At 22.7% G+C, this 26,689-nt stretch overlaps 1 long non-coding RNA gene across 1 annotated transcript; it reads right to left on the bottom strand.

Moving 5' to 3' along the window:
• Positions 1-359: 359 nt before the first annotated feature.
• Positions 360-26,441, bottom strand: LOC116415655 (uncharacterized). The gene is made up of 2 exons (XR_015291968.1): positions 26,215-26,441; positions 360-5,029 (listed from the first exon to the last, which is right to left on the bottom strand). It is a non-coding gene; the product is annotated as an uncharacterized LOC116415655 (long non-coding RNA).
• Positions 26,442-26,689: the final 248 nt, after the last annotated feature.

The raw sequence follows: 26,689 nt of genomic DNA, 5'->3' as shown, positions 1-26,689 counted from the left end.
ATGTTTCATTTTCTATAATAAAATAACATTTTTTTTTATATATATATTTTCTAATACTTTTCATTAATCCTCTATTATTTTTAATATTCTTAAAACATTTTTATCTGATTTCCATCTGTGTATCAAATTCTTCACATGACTTTAGCGGATTTTGAAGATTTAGATAACCATTTTTTTGATATTTCAAAATTTTTCTTTTACACATCATTGCAAAAATGTTCATATCTTCATTCATATCTTACCATAAATTATAAATTCTGTATTACATTCAAATTAATTTCCATGAAAAGAGATATCAATTAGATTCCTATTTATAGATAGGATTTTGCAATTAGATTTGTCAATAAGAAATTCGGTCCTTAATTATTATTAATTAATTTATTATAATATAGCCATACATTCATCAAAAATTGTCTTTGAAAATTTCTTTTTATTATGCAGTGTCGATTTTCATTTATTCATATCTGTGAATATTAAATATATATATATATTATATATATGAATATAGTTTCATCTAATCAATAATATTATATAGTAAATTTGTTTGTTAAAATGACAGTCTCTGAAAATAATCCGCTGAAATTAATTCTTCAACTTTTTGTGAATAAAAGAATGCAATACATTTTCTTTCAATATTTGCCATGTGGAAACTTTTATCTTTTGCCACTCATGTTGGAATTTAAATCATTTTCTCAAGACATAGAAAGAGTTGTGAATTTTCCTCTATTACATGCTTGATAAAGATATTCGCAATTCAATCATTCTTTGGAATACAAGTCTTTATTTAATATTAGAAAATTACATAACAAAATAGAAAATTTTGCATCGCATACATTCTTTTTCTCTTCAACAAGAAACAATAAAACATACTAAAAAAACAAAAATTAAAATACATTTAAATACATTTAACAAAAACAATTCCTAAACAAGGAATTTTTTAATCCTGATGAAAATCGAAAAAGATAAGTCCAAGAAAATCAAATATTTAAACGAAAAAAAATCATTCATTCATTCATTCTTTCTATTTTAATATCGAAACTGATTTTCTGTAATAGGATTATCGTAATCTTAGAGTTTTTGAATCGCTTTGACCTCCACGAAATATTCGTGTAATTCTCGAATGTTCAAGGATTATCATTTGTCCATTTTTTACTCTGCGATAAATTCTTCATACTGGTAAAAGTTTCCAATCAAATGGTTTCTTCAATTCTTCTCCCAAAAATCTTAAGAAATTTTTATTAATGCAATATATAAAAGTATATTGCATAAAATAAATCAACTATTTATTGTTCACACGTGTTCCTTTAAAGAATATGTACATTAGCATGAGACTGGTAAGATCTCAAAAAATAAATATTACAATTTCAATGGGATTTATTAAAACACCATAAGCAAAGATATGGTTTACACGTATGACAAAAAATCGACTTGTTTGATTAATTTTCTAGCTGTTTTTGCGCCCGAATGTTTTTGCATTTATGCTATACTTTTTTTTTTTTTTGCTGGATATTTCTGGATCTGGATTGGAATTTCTTCATTTGAATGCCATGTGAGCGCCATCTGTCAATGAAATATCATGACTGGTATTTTTCTTTCTGTTACATTTTGGAACATAAACAAGGCAACAGCAGCATTTAAAAAAAACTCGAAAATTTTTTATTTTATCAACGAGCTGCTGTACGCACTCATTTGATTAGAAAGATCAGTAACAATTTTTCTTGTACTGTATTCAATGATCATTTTTCGCAACAAACTTCTCTTTTTTTATATTTATCATTTTTTTCAAAGAAGGATGAAAACATTCCTTTTATTTTTCCATTTCCAAATTGTAATTATAATTACTATTTTCTTTGACAATAACTTCCTTATATCTGTTGAAATACATATTCTTCTTTATTAACGTATTCGCCAAATCCACATTGGCGTAGCAGTACATAAAAAATATGAAATATTTTTATATAAATTCATTACAATCCTATTAAATAATGTTGTAGACACAAAAACTATAGGTATATCCATAATCGCAGCACAATTTAAACAATTTTTATACCATATTCATGTTTGTTTAGCTTCAAATATTGCCTGAATATTATTCATCCGCAGAATGGGATTAATAATTCATTTCGATACATGGTATTTCGAGTAGATTATAATATTTTTTAAACTTCAGAACATTCATACTTTCCGCGAGAATGTTTGAGCAAACAATGGATCCTGAGATCAATACAAATGCACGGATAGAAGAATTTCACCAATGTCGTTTATAAAACCAGTCCAAACAGAAGTTTTATTTCATTTTTGGAAACCATTCTTGATTGTAAATAAAGATTTGTTCGTTTATTGAAATGTTAAAAAATTCCATTGACAACATCCAGTGACAAAAAGCCCATAAAAATCTTCAATTTTGCTTCAGTTTAGCACTTTCGCATTAGTTATTTTATTTTGGCACTCGTAAAAGACATAAAATCAATCATTTTAATGATTAATTTCAACATTACTTATTGAACTATCAAAACAGTCAGAATTATCCTTACCAGATTTCGCCATTTTGTCTGATAAATTATCATCTTCAGATGATGGCAATTACACAGTTTAAATAAAAATAACTCACATGATCAATCGGTATCTCTTTATCTCAATATTCTTATTATGAGCAATAAATTTGTACTTTTTAATGAGAATAATTCTTGTGAAAATTACTCTATAAAATACAACTTTGAATATCACACAAGAACAACAAACTATAATTCTTTCTGCTCAAATGATTTTTAATTTTTTATGACTAGTCTTCACTGATTTTTGAAGGTAGTCTTTTAATACTTTTACAATCTCATCTTTTGTTTATAATTTATATATTATATATTATGTCCTATAAGTTTCTTTCTTTTTTTTTTTTTTTTGATACAAAATGAATACATATTTATTGTTTAAAGTTGATTTATTGTTATATATGAATCGTTCTGCTCTATTATCTTCTTCCATCTCTCACGAAGTCTCATTATTCCCTTTTTCCAAAATTGTTGAGCTTTACTTGAGCAAAATATTCCTAAAGATGCATTTTCATTTCATTCATTCAATTTCCATTCATGGAATTTTTTAATGACAGGAACAAGTAATAGTTGGATAAAACAAAATCTGGGAGTACAAAGGATGCCAATCAAACTGTAACAGCTTTTCTCTTACAGCCAACGCGATTTTGCATCGTCGTGATGAAAAACGTCTCATCTGTTCGCCAATTCTAGTCGTTTTTCTGTTCTGACTTTCAATTTATCAAGCTGATTGCAATATTTTGTAGAATTCTTGAAGAAGGAGCTCATAATAGACTATACTTTTCCCAAAGAACTTTCTTCAATGTTCTTCTTGTGAAGACAGTTGAAGGTCTATAGTTCTTAGATCAAAATGCAATTTTGATACAAAATTCAAGTCTAGTGACAAACCTCTTTAAACAAATTGCACGTAGAGATGTGGTTCATAAGACTGATCTCCATTAATAACTGTGAAACTCAAACTTCACATCGACTGACATATCCTATCCTGATCAGGTTATTATATTATAGGTGTTGTCCTGGAAATGTTAATGGCATCTACTATCATAGCATGGCCTTGATAAGATCTGTATCTGTCACCGTGGGACTTTCATCTTTCAAATCAAAACTGCCAGCTCTAAATCTCTTAAATCAATTATAGATGGTCTTAATAGTCATAAAGCTACTCCTATAAATGATACAAATCTTGTCTGCAGTGCATCATTTGCAGCACTATTACCTTTTTTAAATCAATGAAGCATAACATGTCGCAAATGCCTCTTTTGGCTATATTGAATGGTGATTAAAAGAACTCTGGAGCTGAAACCAATGTTATAAACGGATAATATATATGTCTGCATGTTTATATAAAAGTAGCCAGTTAAAATCATTCCTAAGACGAAAGAAACTTATGAGATACCCTAATATTTCTTCATTGGCTGCGTCATTCCAAACGGAAGATAAAACGATGTCGTTGATATCAATGTGTTACAATACTTGTTTTTCATTGTGTAACAATTTTGCCATTATATTATTCAACATATTATAATTACTATTTCGTAACCATGCTTTTTGTGATAATTACAGCAGCATAGAGATGAGGCATAGACTCAATTAATCAAATAATATAATCACATAATGGTATTTTATTCCATTCTTCTATTGAATTTTGAAAAAACGTTGTATTATGTGTATTATATGTATATGTTGAAACTTGTATGTAATGTGTTTTTTCATTGGATATTTCATCTCTCCCCAAATATGTTTTATTGAATTAAATTTACAGATTAGTTTGAAACTTGTATTTCATTTGCAGAAATTTCTATACATTTTTTACTTTATACAATTTTCTATGTATGTTTAGGATCATTGTCTTATTGAAAGTACCAATTTTCTGGCATTTTTCTTTCAGTATATAGTAACATGAGTTTTTGAAATTTCTTTATATGTGATATCATTCATGATATCCTCAACTTTTATAATAGGAGCGACTGTTTGAGCAGAGAAAATTCCTCAAACTCCATAATGCTTTCTCTATCAAGTTCAAGTTAATTGATGTTTGGTACTTGGTATTGTTTCTTGTGCCAACTGAAGTGTTCCATATAACGTCTTCGATTGCTTCCAAAAAAATTTAGATTCTCTTGAAAATATTAATGTTTTTTGACAAATATTAAGCTATTTCATTTTTCTTATTAATGAAATAATCCTGCATCATATATAATCTTCTTGTGATAATACTTTTACTAATATTAGAAAGATTTTCAACTTATAATTTAGCTGATATTGGTTTTCTTTTTTCTTTTGCTCCGCAACTGATTTTCGTTTTACTTTCATTCCATGGGCGATTTTTTATCATATTCTATGCGATATCATTTATTCTTCCCAACAAATAATATTGAAGCAATTTCACAAAAGAATCTTCTAAAGACAATTTTATAACAATTTTGCTTATTTCAACAGGTGTCTTTCCATACCATATTTGCGATTTAGCGGCTAACTACCAACTGAAATAATAATTATTCGAATGTAAACATTTGTTGGCTTTTTTGTAATAAATATTGGCTAGGAAATTTTGAACATGCTAATATAGCATATTTTTCAAATAAATGCGTATGAATTTAGTATTGATTTCTTTTATATAGCAATATGTTTTTGTATAATATTATCATACATATATATATAATAAAAATAAAATTAATAAATTATATTAATAATAAAAATTTCTTAATGCTTTTTTCTTATAGCTTCTATTCTTTTATGCAATACATGGCATTATTAAAATATGGATGTAGCTATGTATAATACTTTTATACATAGCATTAATAAAAATTTCTTAAGGCTTTTCTTTTGGAAGAAAAATTAAAGAAACCGGCCTGAAATTTTTACAATCCACTATATAATTGCATCGTTTCACAAATAATATTGCTGATCACATAAAACATCAACGACAAATAATAATTAATCGTGATTTTGCGAAATTCCTTATTTGTTTGAGAAAAATGAAATTACAACCGTGCGATAAGTTTGAATCGAAATTTGTCATTTCAACATTTTCTGAAACCAGCAATCTGAATTTTGGACAAATATCAGCCGATCCGTCTTTTCGATATAAGATCGCTCTGCAAAATGGAATCCAGTTGTTATTTAAAAAAAATTGCTAAAAGGATTGACGAAGCTTTCAAAAACTCGAATTTTTCCTATCTACAATAGTGTTCAGAATAAATCACGATCAAATATTTCATATTTATGCATAAATATTTTCTACAAACTTTGAATTTTTAGAGAGAACTTTCTTTTATTATATTAAGTAATATTAATTTCTTGATTCGTCGAGTTTATTTTATAATTAAAAAGTAATTCAACAATGAATTCGATTCGTCACGATTCATAAAATTCAGTTCGCTTTTATTGTTACAATTGTCTTTAATTTTCCAAGATATTGCGTGTTAAGGTTAATTATTCGTGACAATATGATAAGCTGATCATTTGCAAAGAATTCTTATCAACATAGGATATTCCTAAGCACTCAATTCAGTCGCACTTTTTATCATATTAATTTTTCTAATATTTAACTTATTCTATATTTAATGCCTATTTTTTTCATCTATTTTCTTCTTTTTTTAAGCTGCTCAAATTAATAAATCCACAAGTTTTAGTTTATGAAATTCTAGATCAGAGAAAATTATATACATTCAAAAGAGGATATTAAGAAATTCGATTTGTGATATTTTTTATCATTAAATAGTTAAATTAGTTTATCTGGAGTGTATCATTATGGAAATCGCGGAATTTTAGACCTTCACTCGTTCGTAAAACTCTTTAATGATGAAATTAGTCTGGGAATACATGTTTAAAGAGGCAATATTTTTATTTATTTTCTGTCTTGCATGCATATATAGAAAGAATTATAATTATATTAAAGAATTAGAATAAAAATTGGAAAAGCAAGAATGCATGCTAGAACCATTTAACTCTTTGTTTAGAATGTTTTCGCGGTTTGTTTCTATTGTATGTTTTATTGTTTCTTCTTATTAATTCTAATAAATATGTGTGATATAATTTTTACTATTATACCTTGAACGGAGACAATTGAAACAATTCTGAAATTATTTAATTGTTTCTTGCAATGAGAATGGATATTAATAATTTCGTAAATAATAGTTCTTAATGCAAAGCGAACAGATATCACGTGTTGAAGATTAGCTTTCGACTTACTTTCAGTTATTATAGCTGTACTTTACTCTTTGCTCTATGAAATCGATAAATTCATTCAATTTTGAATTAACAGAAATGTTCATGGTATATAAATATTTGTCAGACAATGTATCTAATTTCTTAGAGAGAAAAACAATTTTCAAAGTTTTGCCAGATTGAGCAAAAATTCTCTGAAGCAACATTATGAATTTATTATAATTTATTAGCATGGTGATGCACGAAAATAAAATCCTTGGATCGAATTCTTTCAAAATCTTCCATACAATTTAAGAATTTACTCAATAGTCAAATAGTGAAATCTTTCAATAACAGTTAATTTTTCATTACTCCTACATAAACTCTTAATAAAAGCGAAGAACAAATGTTGAAAAGTGAAACAAACGTGTCAAATGTATCCAGCCATTGTAATTTCCATCCAAAATTTATAAATGTTAACAATTGCTTCGCCATTTGCATTTCTAAGCACGTGCTGAAATATTAGAATAATTAAATATTTAATTAATTAGATATATTAGATGATAGAACAGATCTTTGCGAATTTCCAAAATAAGCTAAGTGAATATTTCTCTATTCTTATTTATTAAAGATCTTCTTCGACGATTAGATTCGGAAAACAAGATGTTTCTACGAAACATGACAATGATATTGAGAGATGGGCAATCGAGCTTTCATAATATAATGATTTTTGAGTGAAAAGATTACAAGATGGATCAACGATGGATCGTTTTATGTTGCAAAACTCTTCGTGGAGATATGCTACACAGTCTTTTCTCCTGATGTTGTTTTCATCTTCTCTTCTTATATTTCCAGTATCATACTATTTCTAATAGCCACATAATTCTCTTCAATCTCGAATGATCCTCGTGTTCGAGTCTTATTATTGTTCAGATGATTCTGAATTCTGATTCTAATATAAGGTGTCTGTTGGTTTGTACGAAAGACCAATGTTGAAAAAAAAAAAAAAGTTTATTTGTTCATATACGTATTAGAAATTTTCTACTTACTGATGAAGAAAATCTTGTCTTTTATTCCTTCTAATATGCAGTGAAGAGATAATAAAAAAAGAAGAAAGGAAACAGTGCAAGATTTCTTTATTATTTAATAATCAAAACTTTATAACGAAGAAAAACAAACTCTTGTGTCTCGTCTTGAAGGATTCAGCAATAGCCAAAATAAGGATAAACAGTTATTATAAATTTGAAATATTTTCTTCTCTTTTCCTTCTCTTCCATTCTTTATTTTTCTATTCTAATGTAAATAAAATTTAAATTTTACATTTTATAATTTATCATAATACGATATCTTTGGAAATATTGTCCTACATATTCGTTTTCTCTTCTCTTATCTTTTTTCTTTACATGAAGATTTCCATGCAGAAAATCGCGATCTTTTTGTTACATCACGTCTAATCAGATGTTACAGATTTAGAGCGAAATATTTTTGATATTCTTGTAGAAGATGCATTCTTCGTTTGACGTATCGAGAATTTAAATGTCTTTCGGAATAAGTAGATAAAAGAGTCGCCATATCAAGAAATATGAAATGGAAATATCCCTTTCTTCATAAGTAAGCATGTAGTATTTTCGAAGAAAATGATACATTTGTCACACAAAATGTGCATTCTCACTCTATTTTATCAATCACATGCATTATTATTGGCAGAGGACAAAGGGATGATGAATATATCGTGATGGAATAAAAAAAATAGTAATAATTTCGCTGATATAGCCTTCCAATTGAAATATCAATTATAAACAAACAGAATTTTTTGATCCAATGCTATATAAAAATACTTTCAAATCATTCAATTTCACTTTATCTCGATATGTCCGTATCGTCGATCTTTTTTTGAATAATGAAAATGAAATAATATTTTGTTATTTTTTTTAACGAATTGCATTGTTAAAACCTTGGAATCAATTTTCGCAGTTTGAACTTTCTTCTACCGCCATCTTGGCCATCCAATCATCATCCTATACACGATTTCCATATCAATTATGATATGAAAATGGGCGAAATTACAACGTCTGGATATTGAAATTGTTCAGAAAGAAGGGGAACGACATGCGAAAATAGGAGAGACTTTGTGATAATTCATAAAAAAGAAATGAACAATATGCAGTTCACCCGGACAATCAATTTTTTCGAAGATTCAAAAAAGAATAATTTATGCTTAGTTTTAATATCAGAGTTTTTTTTACGGGAAATGAATCAGGATTTGCGATTGTGACAATATTCGCTGATAAGAATTTGTAAAATAACTTAATTGAAAAATATTATGACTATTATACTTAATTTCAGATATACTAAATTAATATAAGAATTTGAATAAATATATTAACAAAAATATTAGAATGTTTTAAGAAATCCTTTAAGTAAAATAATAATATTCGAAAATGGAAAAAATTCTCACTAATTATTGACAGAAGTTTTATAATGTTCGATTAATTACAAGTATATTAATAATCATACTATGATACTTGCATATACAATAGTGATCAGATCGCTGCTTCACATATCTATATTTTAAGGAGAAGAAATATATTCTTTTCAGACGATTTTCCATGAAGTGTTATAAAAATTCGTATGCATATAAATTATTCGATTATTATAATATCATGGGGCATAGATGTATAATAATGTGTTTTAATTAATTATTGTTTAATCATCATAATATTAAATATAAGAAAAATTCTTATTATTTCGTGATCTCATGGAACGTTGCTACAATTGCAGATTTCTAACGTTTTCTCTATCAATGTGTAACTGTTATATAGAGGTTATGAAATAGATGGCAGTACCTGTTCAGTTGCGATCTGGCAAATCAACAGCATCTTCTTTTTCCTAGAGGATTGCATTGTCTTACAATATCGTATGTATTACAATGCGTTATTACAATTATTACCATATGTTATACATAATTTGTTATATTATGTATATTTATTCTATTTTGTATTATCTTTCTTTACAATAAATGTTTAATTGTTTTTTTTAATTCTATACGTTCTACAGACGATATTCTAACTAATGTGATTTTTCATGATGTGACACAATGAAGACGCGAATTTGTACTAAGATGATTTTAAAAGAATGTGTTTTAAGAGGTAAACTTTTTTTATTACGATATACGATCATTTCTTTTCATTGTTACAATAAGAGTGATGACGAAGATGAAATCAATGAATTAAAAATAGCAAGAAAAATGATCCCTTAAAGATGATTAGTTCAATATTTGAAAATTGATAATTTTTAAGATCACATTCAAAGATATTTACGACGAAATACTTTGATTTTAATAATGTATGCGTGAAAAAGAAAAAGAAAAAAATCGAAATTTAGTTGAACATTTTAGTCAAGTAAAAGACTTGAAAGAAGAATGATCCATAGCATATACGATTATTCCCACTTGAGAAATCAGAATTTCTTTAAAAAGATTTATAGAAATGTAAACATAAAACTATAAAGAAATGAAATATAGACGAAAATACATAAAAGAAGAAATTCTGATTCGTGACATGTACAAGAAGAATTTATTTATAAGCATTGTTTCCCATTATCTATATGAGTGCATGCTTCTTCAGTTGTAAGAATATCGATCAAGATAATCAGGTCTCGAAGAGCATATCAATGATGTTAATGAGTGTTTGTGCAAATGTGTATATTTTTTATCTTTTTTGTTCTTTCCTTTCAATAATAAATACGTGTGAAAGACATATTTTTTTTTTACAATTCTTTTTTCTCTTTTATTTTTTCTTTTACGTTTTCTTTTGATTGATTCTATTCCATTTGATTGATACTTTCCGAAATTGTGTCCAAAAAACTGAAATGGGGAAAATGTGCTGCAAAAGAGAGTAAAGAAGAGATCACAATTTTGAAATGAAAAGAAAAGCATGATGTTCTATTATTTTCTACCAAACATAGATAGAAATGGAAACCGTTCGAACAAACACAAAAATTGCAAATAAGCCAGAAAGTTGGTTATAAAGTATATAATGCGGGAAAAAAGTCTATTGATTTAATCAAATGGCTGCATACAATAACTCATTACAGAACGAAGTGTCGAAAATTAGATTTCGAACTTTTACTGAACACTGTTGTTGTGAATTCATTCTTTACATATCAAGAATTAATAAACTAAAAGTTGTGTATCACAATTATCGCAAAAAAATTGATTGAGGCATTTATGCAGAAGAAGAACAAATCGACACACGTATAAAACCTCAACAAAATCACTTGGAAAAAAAAGGAAAGCAATGTGCATAAAATTAATTAGAAGATATTGCATCGAACGTTATAGTACAAATTCGCAAATGTTAGGTTCAAAGATGGCGAAAAATTTAACGCAAAAAGTCACCATCTTTTGTAATCAATGTATAAACAAACCTCACCTTTGTTTACCTTGTTTTAATAAATTATATTAATGTTTTAGTACTATATTCTTTTTCTTAAAGCATTAATCGAACAAAAACCGATGTCGCCTTAATTAAATGTTCAGTCTCACAAGTTCGCAAGCACTGATACGCAACATGAAAAGTCATGGCGTTTAACGTGTTAAGAAAAGATGCAATCAATACAATACAATCGTGGAATCGATTAAAAAAAAACTTTGTTAATATTGATGTAGAAGATTGTCTCTTGAACGATGCTGATTAATTCTGATAATTTTCTGCAGAGTTCGAGACGTGAAATTATTTGATCTTGCATTTTTAAGATCTTTTTTGGTTTTTGTAAAGAGAAGATCTATTTGAATGTGATTGTGTGTATCGCACATAAATACATGCTTTATATGCTCTCTCACTTATGTGTTGCAGAATTTAATGAAATTGGATATCGAAAACAGTAAAACGAATCAGTATATATTTAAAATCTGCAATTATAAAATTGTACAATTATATTCAAAGTTATTAATTATTGTTCATTAAAGTGACAATGTTGTGCAAAAATTGCACAAGTAATTATATAAAATTTCTGTGTGTGTGATAGAATATTGTATTATATTTATTAAGCTTAATTATAAATTATTAATTAATACATATTTTTTTAATCATTATTATACCAGAATCGATTTTAAAAAATCTTTATAATAGATTAATAATAGATTATTATTTAATTAAAGTTTTGAAAATGGTTTTGAATGTAATGATTTTTACACACATTATGACAATATCACATTATTTCATGTGATAAGATTTTATTTTATTTTATTTGAAAATATAATTACTATAAATTTCGTTTGTCTTATTTATTATAGAAATGGAAATAGTAAAATCATTATAATCGTCTCATAAAAGCAAATCCTCTATGATAAATTATTAAACAAAGTTTACGATACAATCAATCATGTTTTCTTTAAAAACTTGGTGCTATTTTTGAGTGAAAAAACATAGAATTTCATCCATTCGGATACCAGCACCTAATAGATGACTTTATCTTTCGTGTATTTTTAATTTAATAGAATTTTACTAGAAAGTTTCATATCTCAATAATAACGATTCTATTATAAACGGCAATGATTTCTTCAAAAAATTAAAATTTCGAAGAATTCCATTGGAAGAAGCTTCTGTTCCTTCACGTGCAATGGAAAGGAAGAAATCTACAAAATCTTTAAAAACTGCCGAGATTTTTGAGTTCAGATCACAAAAAAATTCAATTATATCACAAAAATCACAAAAGTTAAATAAATCACAATTGTTTTAATTCTTTCTTCATCATTAATTTTATTATCAAACATCAACATAATATTTATTTAATTTTCGATCTACGTACGCCGAAATATTGATTATTTTTTGAGAAATAATTTTTTTTTCTCTATTTAACTATCGTATTGTTATTAATAATTCGTATTATAAACTGATTAAATAGAATTTGATCTAAACTATTATTTTACTTTAATATGATCAATTTAATATATATATTTACTTTAAAAATTTGATTTTTTTTATGTGTAAAAATATTTTTTGAACAAAGAATTAGGATCACTCGCAATTTTCAATATTTTTCATGTTTTTAGTAAAATTTAAAGATCTGAACGAAATTTAATTTCAAAGATTAATTATTAATGTATTTCATAAAAATATTAATAATTTATATATTATGATACCTAATATCTCATTATTTCTATAACTAAATAACTCTTTCGATATGAATACGATGAAAATCCAACATAGAATGTTTATATAGAAATCGCTAATTATTATTGATTTAAAAAAAAAATTATTTAATATTTGATAAAATAATTTAAGAATAATTAAATAATAAAAATATTATAAAATAATAAAATAGTGCACGAAGCATATCATAAAAGATATATGCTATAATTAAAGCAAAAAGATAAAACATAAATTATTTATATACAAAAATACAAATATAAATTTATCTTGGATGATTCATTAAATTTTTATTTATATCTATGACCGAAATTTCCATCAAAATCGTATTCCATAAAAAATATAATTTTAATTTCTATATTCGGTATTTTATAATTGAAAAAATATTTTATCTTCTAAATAAACTTTATATTTTTTTAATAATAAAGATTCTTTAACTTTTTGATTGCAAACAATATATTTTAGCGCCCAATGCGAGATGCTCATCTGTAGCGAACAAAATCTTAAAACCTGATTTTATGTTTCTATTTATATCTTATAAAATTGATATTAAAATGGCATTGTTATGTTTTCTATTCTACTATATATGTTACAAATAGAAATGTTAAAATGAAATTTTAATAAATCTTTTCTCAATTTTTTAACTGTTATTCATATTTATATAACATATTTATTAAAACTTTTATCTTTCACAAATTTCGATGAAGAAAATATTGTATATGTTGTTATAACAACATTTCGAACTCACCACGGTCATTTAGCTAACTAAACTAACGATTACGAATTTTTTGTGATTTGTTGGCATGCTTCCTATGTATACAAAAATGTAAGTTGATGTAAGAGTGAAGGCAGTGGAAAATTAAAAGACTCGCTATTGAAAGAATAAATGTTTTCAGATATTAGAAAATTTCTAAAAGACTCGACTTTTTTCAGAGACAAAGAATTTTTCTTTTAAATACAGTTACGAATCTTCGAATAAGCTAATAATAATGGAAAAAATTTTCTGAACTTCTTAGAGCAATTTTTACCAAAATATTATGTTAATATTGAGCGATTTTCAAAATGTTATTTAATAATTATAATTATTTAATTTTTTTATCTTAATATTTATAATATTTATTAATTCATTAATATTTAATGTTTGAATTAATTTATATATAATATATTTGTTTTTATTTTATTATTTATAAAATTTTTGCATTTTGTGGATAAATTTATTTTATTAAGAAATTAAATAATAAATATATTAAAAGTATTGTATGAAATATTGTAAAAAAAAGAAAAATTGTATGTAAAAAGATCCGAATTATAGCTAAAAGAATTATAAAAAATGATGAAGAAGCGCAAACATATAATCTGCAATTTTATAATAACGTATATAAGCTTGTGATTTTTTGGTCTATTAAAAAGAAAAATATGTAGAATATGAAAAGAAGATTCAGAATTTAAAGAAGATACTATTCAGAGAAAACGTGATCTCGCAAGAATAAGATAAAGTTATATTATTCAGAAGAGGATAAGATAGTTAGAAATATTATTTATGAATTTTATATTAAAAAAAAAAAATTGTGCCTAATAATCCAAAATTATTAGCAATTATTAGAGAATAGATTTTTTATTTAGAAAATCCATATAAAGTCTATTAAAAAGAATCGAACCGTTATTGTGACAAGGCGTGTTTACAAACACTCGCGAGTAACTGTATTCAAGGACGTTACATTTCGTTACAAAAATAAAATTCTAAAGTAAAGTTAGCTGCGATTTCTGATTTTTTATTTCTGATTTTTTTTTTTTTTTTTTTTTTTTTCAGTTTCAAGGCTCGTGCATCTATTAACAGAAATACTCCCTTACTTTTGAACATAAAGTTACGGTTTTCACTAAGATATAATATCATATACGTAAATTGCGCGTAATTCCTCACGAAATACACGGTTACCATAGGAAAAATTATCGATTCCAAAAACATTCGATTTGTATCGAGAATCTCTCATGGGCGTGTTTATTTATATTTAAATAGCAAAGACAATACGGAGTATCTATTAAAAAATATGAAAAATAGCTTCAAATGGAAACAGTATAACATCAATAGAAAAATATTTGAAGATATTACAAAGAATAAAATATAAAGGAACGCCATATATATCGAAGAAACATGGATAAATAATGCAATGATAGTTAGTAAATGTTGGCAAATCGAAGAAATGACTGGTATTTTAAAAAATACAAGTTTTTTATAAATTTTATAATAATGCATGCTGGTAGAAAAAATGGATTTATTAAAGAAGCGCAGTTAATCTTCAAAGCATGCAGTATCACAGGAGATTATCATGGATTCGAAGAATTTTAAAAAATTGAAGAAAAATTGGATTGGAGAAAACTTATTAATCAATATTTCATAGAATTCAATAATCGTGATGGATATGATGCAAATTAATAAGGTAAATTATCTTCTAAATATAGTAAAAACATGAATATGATTATGTGGCTAATATTATAAAATTCCACACAGTGAAAATATGAATAAATAGTTATGAATGAGTAAATTATTAGATTTTAGAATTTTAAATTATAAAAATATAATTTATTAAGATTATATGTATGATTTTAATCTTATTAAATTAATTTGGACTAAAATAAAACGATTTATTTGTAAAAATAATAAAGCTATATTTAATGATTTAGAAAATTTAACGTATTTTGGCAGATATTTTAACTACTTTTCAGAAAATTCGAAATATTAACAATATTAGCAACAATTCAAATTTTTAAAATACATTGATACAAATATAATAAGTATATAAATATAATATATAATATATAATATATAATATATAATATAATATATAAGTATAGCATAAATATAAACATTATTTATTAGTATAATTAGTTCAAAATTGGATCTAAATATGAAACTAATTTTAAAATTCGAAAAATTAATTAAGAAATAAATATAATATTCAACACACTCTCTTCAACATATATTGCTTGGACTCGTTCATATTCAATCGGCGATACATAATCAATATTACCGTCGATTAGGCTACGTCCTTTGCGATTGTTTTATGTTAATAATTCATTACGAGTCGTATATTTTTATAGAAAGACAATGTTGAAATTATCTAAAAAATTTCCAGTTAACAAATATTTCCACAATTTTTGGACATTCTATATATAATTATTATATAATTATATATTAATATATCCTGTTATATTAATAAATAAATCATGTCTACGATGTAACAAATTCAGCCAATTATAAAAATATATATGACTCAATTATATATTTGTGTTCAAATAGGTCGAGTTATCTCGCTGCTATTAAGATTCGTATTCCTTCTGGATATCAACTTATCAGCAATGCACAGTATGTCTTTGTTCCTGGATGTATCTATTATATAATCAAGAGATGCACCAAAAAATAATTGTATAAAAACAATCTTTGATATAATTATAATTTATTAATATTGCGATATCTTATGAGGTAAGATACAAATTAATTTACTTGAGTTTTGTAAATAGTTAAAATATTTTAAAATTTATGTTTTTACGAATCTTATTTTTTTTCCATTAAATGAAATTAAGATCAGAATTTTATAGAATATAAAAAGAATGCAAAACAAAATGCACAAAATATAATCAATTATCTCGATCGATTAACGAATTTGAAGAATGCGCAGAAATAGAATTTTGTTTCTCTGCTGTTGAGGAGGAAAGAGAATAAATATAAAGAGAGAGAAAAAAAAATGAAGTGCGAATAAGATACGATATTAAGTAGCGAAACCTCCTTTCACTATTATTTTTTTTAAAATAGGATAATAAATCCAATTCTTTCTCTTTCTGAAAAAAAATGATTCATTTTTCTATATATTATATTTCAATTATATCCGTTACAAATGATTACAACTTTTTAAAAGTTTTGTAAAAGAAATTGAAGTTTTTATTAAAACATAAATAATTCCCACAATCAATATTAAAAAAGTTACAAATATATTATCGTAAATTATGTATCTATAAGATTGAATATTGATATGTTAAACAATATGAACAATTCAAATTACATCATTTACAAAGTTTCTCATAATCATGAATGAAAATTATAAAAATTATAAAACTTACAACAAATCGTGATTGCATTTGTAATGCTTCACTGATTTTAAATAGTGATATAAAAAATGAAAGTAAGATTATGAATCCAATTTTATGCCTTTTACAAAATTTCTCATAATCATGAATGAAAATTATAAAACTTATAACCAATCTTAATATCATTTGTGGTTCTCCATTGATTTTAAATAGTGATATAGAAAATGAAATCCAATGAACATTATAAATTATGAATCTAATTTTATGGTTTTTATAAAATTTCTCATAATCATGAATCAAAATTATAAAACTTATGAACAATCTTATTAATATTATTTATGATTCTCCATTAATTTTAACAGCGATAGAAAATAAAAATATTATAATGAATATTAATAATTTTTCTTTCTAAGAAACAATAATTCATTCTTTTATATGGTTTCAATTACATCCCTTAAAAATGATTATAATTCTTTAAAAGTTTAAAGAAATTAAAGTTTTTGTTAAGATGTACGTTGTTGTTAAGATAATTTCTTCGATCAATATTAAAAAATCTATTAATATATTATCCTATTATGTACCTATAAGATTGAACATTGATATAATAATCAAATTAATATATATAATATAATAATATAATCAAATTATATCATTTATAAAATTTCTCATAATCATGAATGAAAATGATAAAACTTATCTGAAAATTGTAAAATCTTGATATTATTTATGATATTCCATTGATTTAAAACATCAAGAAAATAAAAGAAAATATTAAAAAATGAAATTTACCATTAAAACATTTTTAATTTATTAATTTTCTCTCTAATAAGATATATTTTTTTCTAATTTATAACATTATGAAAATCCAGTTTTCATTGCCATCAAATCTTTTGAATCTCTAGTACATTGCGAACGTTACAGAAGTGAAAATAAAAAAAAGTCAAGGAGCATGAAATAACAATAAAAACAAATACTCAAATAACGATAATAGAGAACATATTTTCAATAGAGAATAATATTTTAAGAAAGACAATCATCAAAAATTCTACATACATTTTTCTACGAACCGATCATCAAAATTTTTCTATAAGATTTCCTTATTTAGGCTACTTGTCATACTTTTTCAAATTTTAATAAAAATATAATTTTAAATACAAATCAAATTGAATATATAAATATTTCGAGAACATACATACATAAGAGCAAAAAAATCATAAAATTATATACTGGCGATCCATACAAAATTTTTATCGTCCAATATTCTAGGAACAAATACACAAAAAAGCGAAAAGATGATAGAATTATACATTTATATATATATTATTATATATTGGTAAGCCGCAAAAAATTGTTCGTTCCTATACTGCTCAATATAGAAATTATAACAAAATTCAGAGAAATTATAAAAATTTTTGTTTATAAAAATTAATTACTCATTTGAATTATACATTATAGAAGAATTCGATAATTTATAGGAATTATGTAAAATATTGTAAAATATTATAATATATTCCAAATGAGACAAAATGTTACTAACAGATTTATAAAAAATTTTTTTAAAAAACCTAATATAATAATACAATCATATTAATATAATAAAAAAAAATAAATCGTCCTTATTTATAATAAGAAAAAATGCATGTATAATAAAATTTTCAAAAATAAAAAATAATAAGTTGCATTTTATATTTTTTTCAAATATTGTTGTATCATCAATGATTAGACTACTTTCAGACAAAATTATAATAAAAAAAAATTTTTAATTTTAATAATTCAAATGTTTGAATCGAATGAACATTACATATAATATATTAAAATACAATTATCAACATTATTTATTATATTTATTATCTCCATCACAATTTAAAAATAATAAAGATGCATGGTATACAGCTTTATCGGACATGATATATTTAGAAATAATTCAAAAACTACAATCTCGAATAAAATAATAACCTATAATTCAATGTTTCTCGATATTAATTTATCAAAATTTTAAATATATCCTCAAACCATACGAAGTACTCTTTTTTTAATAGCATAATAACACGATAGTTAAACATAATTAACATTTTCTTTTATAAATTTTACCTGTTTATGTAAAAAACGAATAAGACAAAATAGCATACATCTGAAAGAATAAATTCAACGAATTTTTTTCATTTGAAAATGAAAAAATTTTTTGACGTATTTTTGTGAATCGAATTTAAATTTGGCCATAAAAATTACTTATCATCATTTATTATTATTTTAGATTTAGGAAATAAATGGATATAAAATATCGACTTTTGCTATATTGATGAAATTTTCCCAGAGAAATTTTTATCAATTCTGTTATATAATATATATTTTTTCTTGGTAAAGTTGAATTTGATTTATCATCATAAAATTTTTTTTCTCGAAATGTATTATTTTGAATTATTAATTCTGATGAAAAAAATCTTATAAAAATTCTTTATTTTTTTTCAAATAGAAGACTATATATATATATATATAAAAGTTTGTCTTGCTATTTAAGAATATATATATATAATTTTTATATATATCATATATGCTGAGAATAGAATATTATAATAAATAAAATAATAAATAAGTTAATAATGTTTCTGTTAAAATTTGCCAAAATATATTACACAAAAATTTTATATTAAAAAAATATATGATATTAAAAACATTTATAAATGATATTATATATATTATATATATTATATATATAAAAAATAATATAAAAAAATTATTTATTCAGAGAATTATTATTCTTACTATGTATAAAATGGAATGAGACTTGAGTCATTCAAATTGAATAAATTATAGATTATTACACATATGCTATGTTCGTGAATTTTATTTATGATTTCCTAACATTCAACATTCAAAAATAAAAGATCGTATACTTAAATCATTTTGGAATCATTTTAACATCAATCGAAAATTCTAAATCCCATTCCTAATCATAATTATGGAACATAAAATACTTTCTCTTTGAGAAAAAAAGAATACAATTTTACTATCAAAAAAGTAAAAACTGTAATTATCTTAATGTCTATGCTATGAATATATATTCATTCCTAGAATATTTATAAGATTAAAATTAATAGATTAAAAAATTAAATTAGCTCTTAAAATTTTTAAATATATAATTTTAAATTTAGAAATATAAAGAATATTAGTTATGATAAATAATAGATATGTTGAATAGAGAGTTCTTTAAGATTAAAGAACGTGAATATACAAAATCTTAATTTAAAATATAATTGCATGACATAAATTCAAAGAATATCCTTGATCAGTTAAAATATTTGTAATATACTTTTACAGTGTAATCTTTGGAAAATTAAATAAGACAATAAAAATTAAAAAAAATAAGACAATAAAAATATATCGTCTTATCAAGATTTAAAAAATGAATTCAATTATTTTAAGTTTTATTCTTGGTTTACAATAATACAAAAATACTTAATTTTGTACTGCATTTAACTTATTGCACAAATAAAATTGAATTTATATTAATTTATATCTTGCAAAATTTTATTTAAAAATAAAATATATAAATTACAAAATGATAACTATTGTTATTATTGTAATTATAAAACATATATTTTTTAATAATAAAAATTTATTACTGCAAACTTAATTGGAACAAATTGAATATAAATCTTAAATGTTATAAATAATTATTAATTTGGAAATATTTATCAATTTTATTAATATCATAATAAAGCATTTTTTGAAAATATTATACAATATATAATGTGAATTTTATATTTTGTTTATTTACAACTGGAATCTTTGTATGATAAATTAAATAGAAATCAATAATTTACAATCTTTCAGAAATTGTGTATCAAAATTTAAAAATACCAATATCAAAGATATCATATAGACATGTAGAAATTAAATTATTATATTATTATAATGATAATATTCTTTAATTTTATTAAATTTAAAATATAATAATTGTGATTAACAGTTGTTCCTAAAAATAACTGTTGTGTTTAAAAATATATTACCTTACAATACAATGTGTAAAAAAAAAAAAAAAAGTTCTTTTTTATTTTATAACATTTTATTTGAATTATCTTGAGATTATTCAAAGTTGAATATATATACTAATATAATTTAATATAAACTTATATATATTTTTAACATTGAAATAAATAAATAAATGGAAATTTCTAACCATAATATATATATATTAAAAAGATAGTTATTTAGATTTTTAAGAACATTTTTAACAAAAAAAAAGAAAAAGAATTATTTAATATTATCAAAAATTTATTTCATTTGCAATTATTTTTAAATTATATATTATATATATTATTAAATGAAGTACTCACCATTAATTTCATATTATCGAACACATATTTTTGATAAAATCACATTTCAAATTATCACTCTATGGCTTCTGTAAAAAAAATATGAAAAAGACGCAGACACTACAAAAATACGTTATTTCAACAAATAATCCAACTATTAAAAATTACTTCAACTTTTCATGAAATATTTTATTTGTAAAATATAAGCTGAATTTTCTCTTTGATATTAATTTATATTTTATTCTCAGATAAACAATCTAATCTCTAAATATTCAACGTTTAATATCACACTTGGAATATCACATTTAGAAAAAGAATAAGAAGAAAAGAAAAGCGATTGCTGCGCCATCTACTAGATCATTTGTATTAAGATACGTTTTCATGCAACTTTAAATTGATTTCTACGGTGATAATATCTCACGATATTATTAAATATCATAATTTTTATCGTTGTTTCGCTATATAATATTGAATTTGAATATTGAATACAACTTATATTGTTAACACTATCATACAATATCATAATAATAAAAATCATAATAATTAAATATATGAAAATGTAGTTCACATACATTCCGGTAGATGGTATAGTAATCATATTATTTTTTCTTCAATTAGATTTTTTTTTCTCTTCTTATAATTAATTAAACTTATATCAGATCTTAAAAATCTAATCTAAAGTTAGAAAAGAAAAAAATTATTTGTTAGCGTTGTTTTCTCTAATTAATTTTGAATTGAAGTACTTTAATTGTTATTCTATGCATCTGAATGCGTATAAAAAATATACGTAACTATCAATATAAAGATGTATATTTCTTCTTATAATAAGCTTATCTAAAATGGATATAAATAAATAAATGAATCAAAAAAAAAAAAAAAAATCTGGTAAAACTCCTTGGTAAATATTTTTGCAAAAAATTCACAAGAATATTTTAATGAAAATTCCCTACAATATTTTTTGGTTTTTATATCACATGTTGCAATAAAAATATAATAAATGATTATTATATTATTTATTATTATATTTTTATGATTATTATATTCGAATTGTAATGATTTCATTTCTCTTCATTTCTAAGTTGCATCTGATACAAAATTAAATTGCTTATAATTTATAAGTAAACCATAATTTTCATTTTTTTTATTTATATTAATATTTGTATTTGTTTTGCTTTTAGAATCGATCTTCAAAAATATCCCATGAATATATTAACATCTTGTATATTGAAAAAAAAATTTATTATTTTTCATAAATATTATAAAAAATGTAATTCGTTATAACTAATTCGATAATTTAAATAATATTTTTAACATATTAGATATAATCATTATCACATTTGTAATGAAGAATTAGAAATTATTTTTTATTTGTCTCAAGAAGAATCTCATATTCTGTCAAAAATCTTATAAGAATATAATTTTTACTAGAGAATAGCAAAAAGAAATCGTATATTAACAAGATAAATCGAAAAAACAATATAAAAAAGAATTAAAAAAATATATATTAATAAAATATTAATAAAAACAATATTTTTTGAAATATTATTATATTTTCCGATGAACATAAATTTAATATAATAAACATTTTTCATTTTAATGAACGTAATTATGTTTGGAGAAAATCGAATATAAAATGAAAATTAGAAATTTACGTTTAATTGTTAACAATAATGATTCTATTAATGTAGGATCATATGACAATCTAATTTATAGATGAAATTTTAGATAAATACTTCTATTTATATATAAATACTTCTATATTATATATGAAAAATCTTAAGTAAAATATTGAAACAAAAGCTAATGCAGAGACAAACATAGAAAGATATAATCTATAGATTTTAAAGATTAATTGAATATTTTTTGTCAATATCTCAAAATGTAAATAACAGATAGATTATAAAAATAGATTGTATTGCAGATTCTTTATAACTATGCGTTATTGATAAATTAATAATCGGTAAACTCATCGCTATTCCTATCCCTTTTGAAATGTTCCTGAAATTTAAAATATAATATACATTGACATAATAGTAAAATATATTGACATAATAGTAAAATATTTATTTTTCTAATATAATACTTACTTCTATACTTATTAAAATCTGATTATGTTTCCATTTGTCTTTTAAATTGGTTTATTTAGATTTTTTAGATTTTTTATTCTGCCATATGAATTAAAAATAAAAACGTTGAAATAAAATTTTAATAAATTTTCATTTTTAAGTAGAATTTCTATATATTATATATAATACTGTTCATATTTATATAATAATATCTTTTTCAAATTTTTAAAAGATTTCTCTTTCACAAATTTAGATGAAAAAATATCAATTGATATCAAATGTAATTGATATTAGATTTAAACATCTAACAATTCGAACTTGAATCATTATTGAAAAAATAATTTTCATAGAATATCGAAAAATGATACTTGATTCTTTTCAAAAAAAGACTTTTCTTTTAAATATAAGTCTTTAATTAGCCTGTAGCGGCTAAAAAATAAACGATTTTTATTTAATTTCTGAATTATTAAAAATATTCTCAAATGTATAACATCAAATAATTTTTAAAAATATTATTTAATTAATAATTATTTAATTTTATTTTTATCTTAATATTATTATATTTAAATATTATTTTTATTAATATAACATTAATTTGTAATAAATTATGTATGTTAGTAATTTTCAGTTTTCTATGAATTTATTTTTGCTTTATTATCCATAGTATTTTTGTTTTGTTGTGAATAATTTATTATTTAATAGTAATTTAATAATTTTTAAATAATAAATTAAAAAATATTCTGGAATCTTACAGAAAAAAAAAAGTAATAATGAGAGAAAATAGCTAAGGAATCAACAAAATGTGATGAAAAGGCACAAAACAAATCTTCGGCATCTTTTATAATAAACCATCATATTGCGATTATACATTGATCAGAAAGAATAATAAAAAAAAAGAGAATTCAGAATCTGGAGAAACCTTATTACTATTATCTCCAGACGAAACGCAATGAGAGTGACAAAATTTTTTATTATTAAAGAAGCATTATAAGAAATACGATTTATGAACTTTATATTGAAAAAAATATTATTGAAAAGTATATATATATATAATATAATATAATATATAAGATATAATATAATATTGAAAAATATAGATTTTGAATGGAAAAAGTACAGTAGTAATATAGAAAAATATTAATTGAAAGACCAAGCATCTAAACAGATCAAAATCATCTAAACAGATATATATTGTATCTGATATTACAAAAAAATAGAAATATTCCATTGATGAAAGAGTAGATTATACAATGATTATTAATAAATATTGATAAAATAAAAAAATTGATTGATATTTTGAAAAATAGAAATTATTTTTATAAATTTATAGCACATTAGTAGAAAAAGTAGATTTATTAAAAAAGGTCAATTAATATGCATATCATAGAAGGTTATTATGGACAAATAAACTTTAAATTTTGAAAAATGAATCAGAGAAAAATTATTGTACAATTTCATAAATTTCAGTAATATGGATTCATTATGAATAATACTCTATATTACACAATGTAAATTAATAAATCATCTTCTAAATCTTCTACTAAGAAAAAGGATATGATTAAAATAAATAATTGAAAATAAAATTCCATATATTGAATATATGATTAAATATGAATTATGAAAAATTATAAAATTTACAGAAAAATATAAAAAATAGAAAAAATATTTAAAATAAATGAATGTATTAAACTATAGGATCATAATATATTAAAATTAAATTATGTGTGATTTTAATCCAATTGAATTAGTTTGAACTAGTAATGGAATAAAAGGAAACAATTTATTCAAGAAAATAATCCAGCAATGTCATCATGTAATGAATTAGAAAATTTAATATTTAGACTAATTAAAGATATTATGTTGATGATGGATGATTGGAAAAAATTTTACTATCATGAAAAGAAAATTGAAAATCAATGAAAAATCAATAGAATGTCTTGTTAGAATAATAATAGAATAAATTATAATAAATTTATCAGCCTATATATATTTTTAAATGATTTAGTTCTAATAATTCTTTGTTTAATATTTTCTTGAAGCAATAGACTTACATGTGACATTTGAAAAACTTTTACTTGTTCCATTATTCCATTATAGTCATGTATTAAAGATCTTTTAAATTGGATCTTTATTGTCAAACGAAATTATTGATAAATAATGATAAATTTTGATTTTGATTTAAAAAATTTAGCTATTCTAATATCATATTCTAATGTCATATTTAAGTTATATGTACTTGACTGATTCCTCGTTATTTCATTTTAAAATTATCATAATATATATCATTTAGATATGATTTATATATGTTGAAAGGCTAACAAGAATTATTCTTTAAAAACAAATTTAAAGGAGATTAAAAACGTTTTCCTCTTAGGGATACAAGGAAAATAAAATGTGAATTTTTAGGACAGAATCTAATTGTACTTGAAACTAGAAATTACTTCTAATTCAATTCTTGCAATTAGTAAAAGTTTAGAGTAGAATAAATTTGTGTCTTAATTTTTTCAATTGTATCAAGCAAATAATGAAAAAGTATTGTTCAATCAGTATTATTTCAAGCATTTTCATATCAGTCATAGAAGTCAAAGAATCACAGTAATGGATTCTCTCATGCAATGAATCAAAACTCAAGAGATACTTAAATCAACAGTCCATCAGAAAGTCTCTTTTAGGACCAATGATTTTTCACTTTATAGAATGAAGACAATAAATTTAAGGTATGAATTCCTTAATATTTTTAAAATATTATATTTAATTTATTCTACGTTTTTGTTTGTGAAATACCCTATTATATGTATTATTGATTAATCTATAATCTACAGTCAATTTTGTATTTTTTTGCATTTATTTTTTTAATATAATTTATTCTTTTAATAATTTATAATTGAATACTGATACAGACCTTTTAACCTCAATGCAAGATTAAATCGAAATTCCTAGATTTGGAATTTATTGCATCTAATTTTTCAATATTTCCAAAATTTTCCATGGTACTTGTGTATTTCCATTATTCATAAATATTTTCTACTGTTAATGAAAAACTTTATTTTATATGTTATTTTTCAGAAGATTTTTCTGTATTATATGCATCTATTAAAATGTTTTGAATCCATAATGTTACAATTTTCACTGGAAAAAAAAAGAAAAACTGTTTCTATTCTCTTTATAATAAATATATATTTAAATATAAACTCTATAATTTTTGATATAATAAAAAAATATATACCATAAGACACTTATTTTTGCATTTTTAATCGCCTTCTATTTTCTCTCTATCTTTTTCAGAATCATAATGCATGCATAATTTTTTCATTTTATAAGTTTTCTGTCAATAATATAAGGAATAATTATTTTATATAATAGAAACTGTATTAAAT

Source organism: Apis florea, unplaced genomic scaffold (assembly GCF_048593485.1).
Source record: "Apis florea isolate Af1SG1 unplaced genomic scaffold, ASM4859348v1 contig_2899_pilon, whole genome shotgun sequence".
NCBI lineage: Eukaryota > Metazoa > Arthropoda > Insecta > Hymenoptera > Apidae > Apis > Apis florea.
Note: the sequence above shows the minus strand (reverse complement) of the source record. Positions and strands in the feature narration are given on the sequence as shown.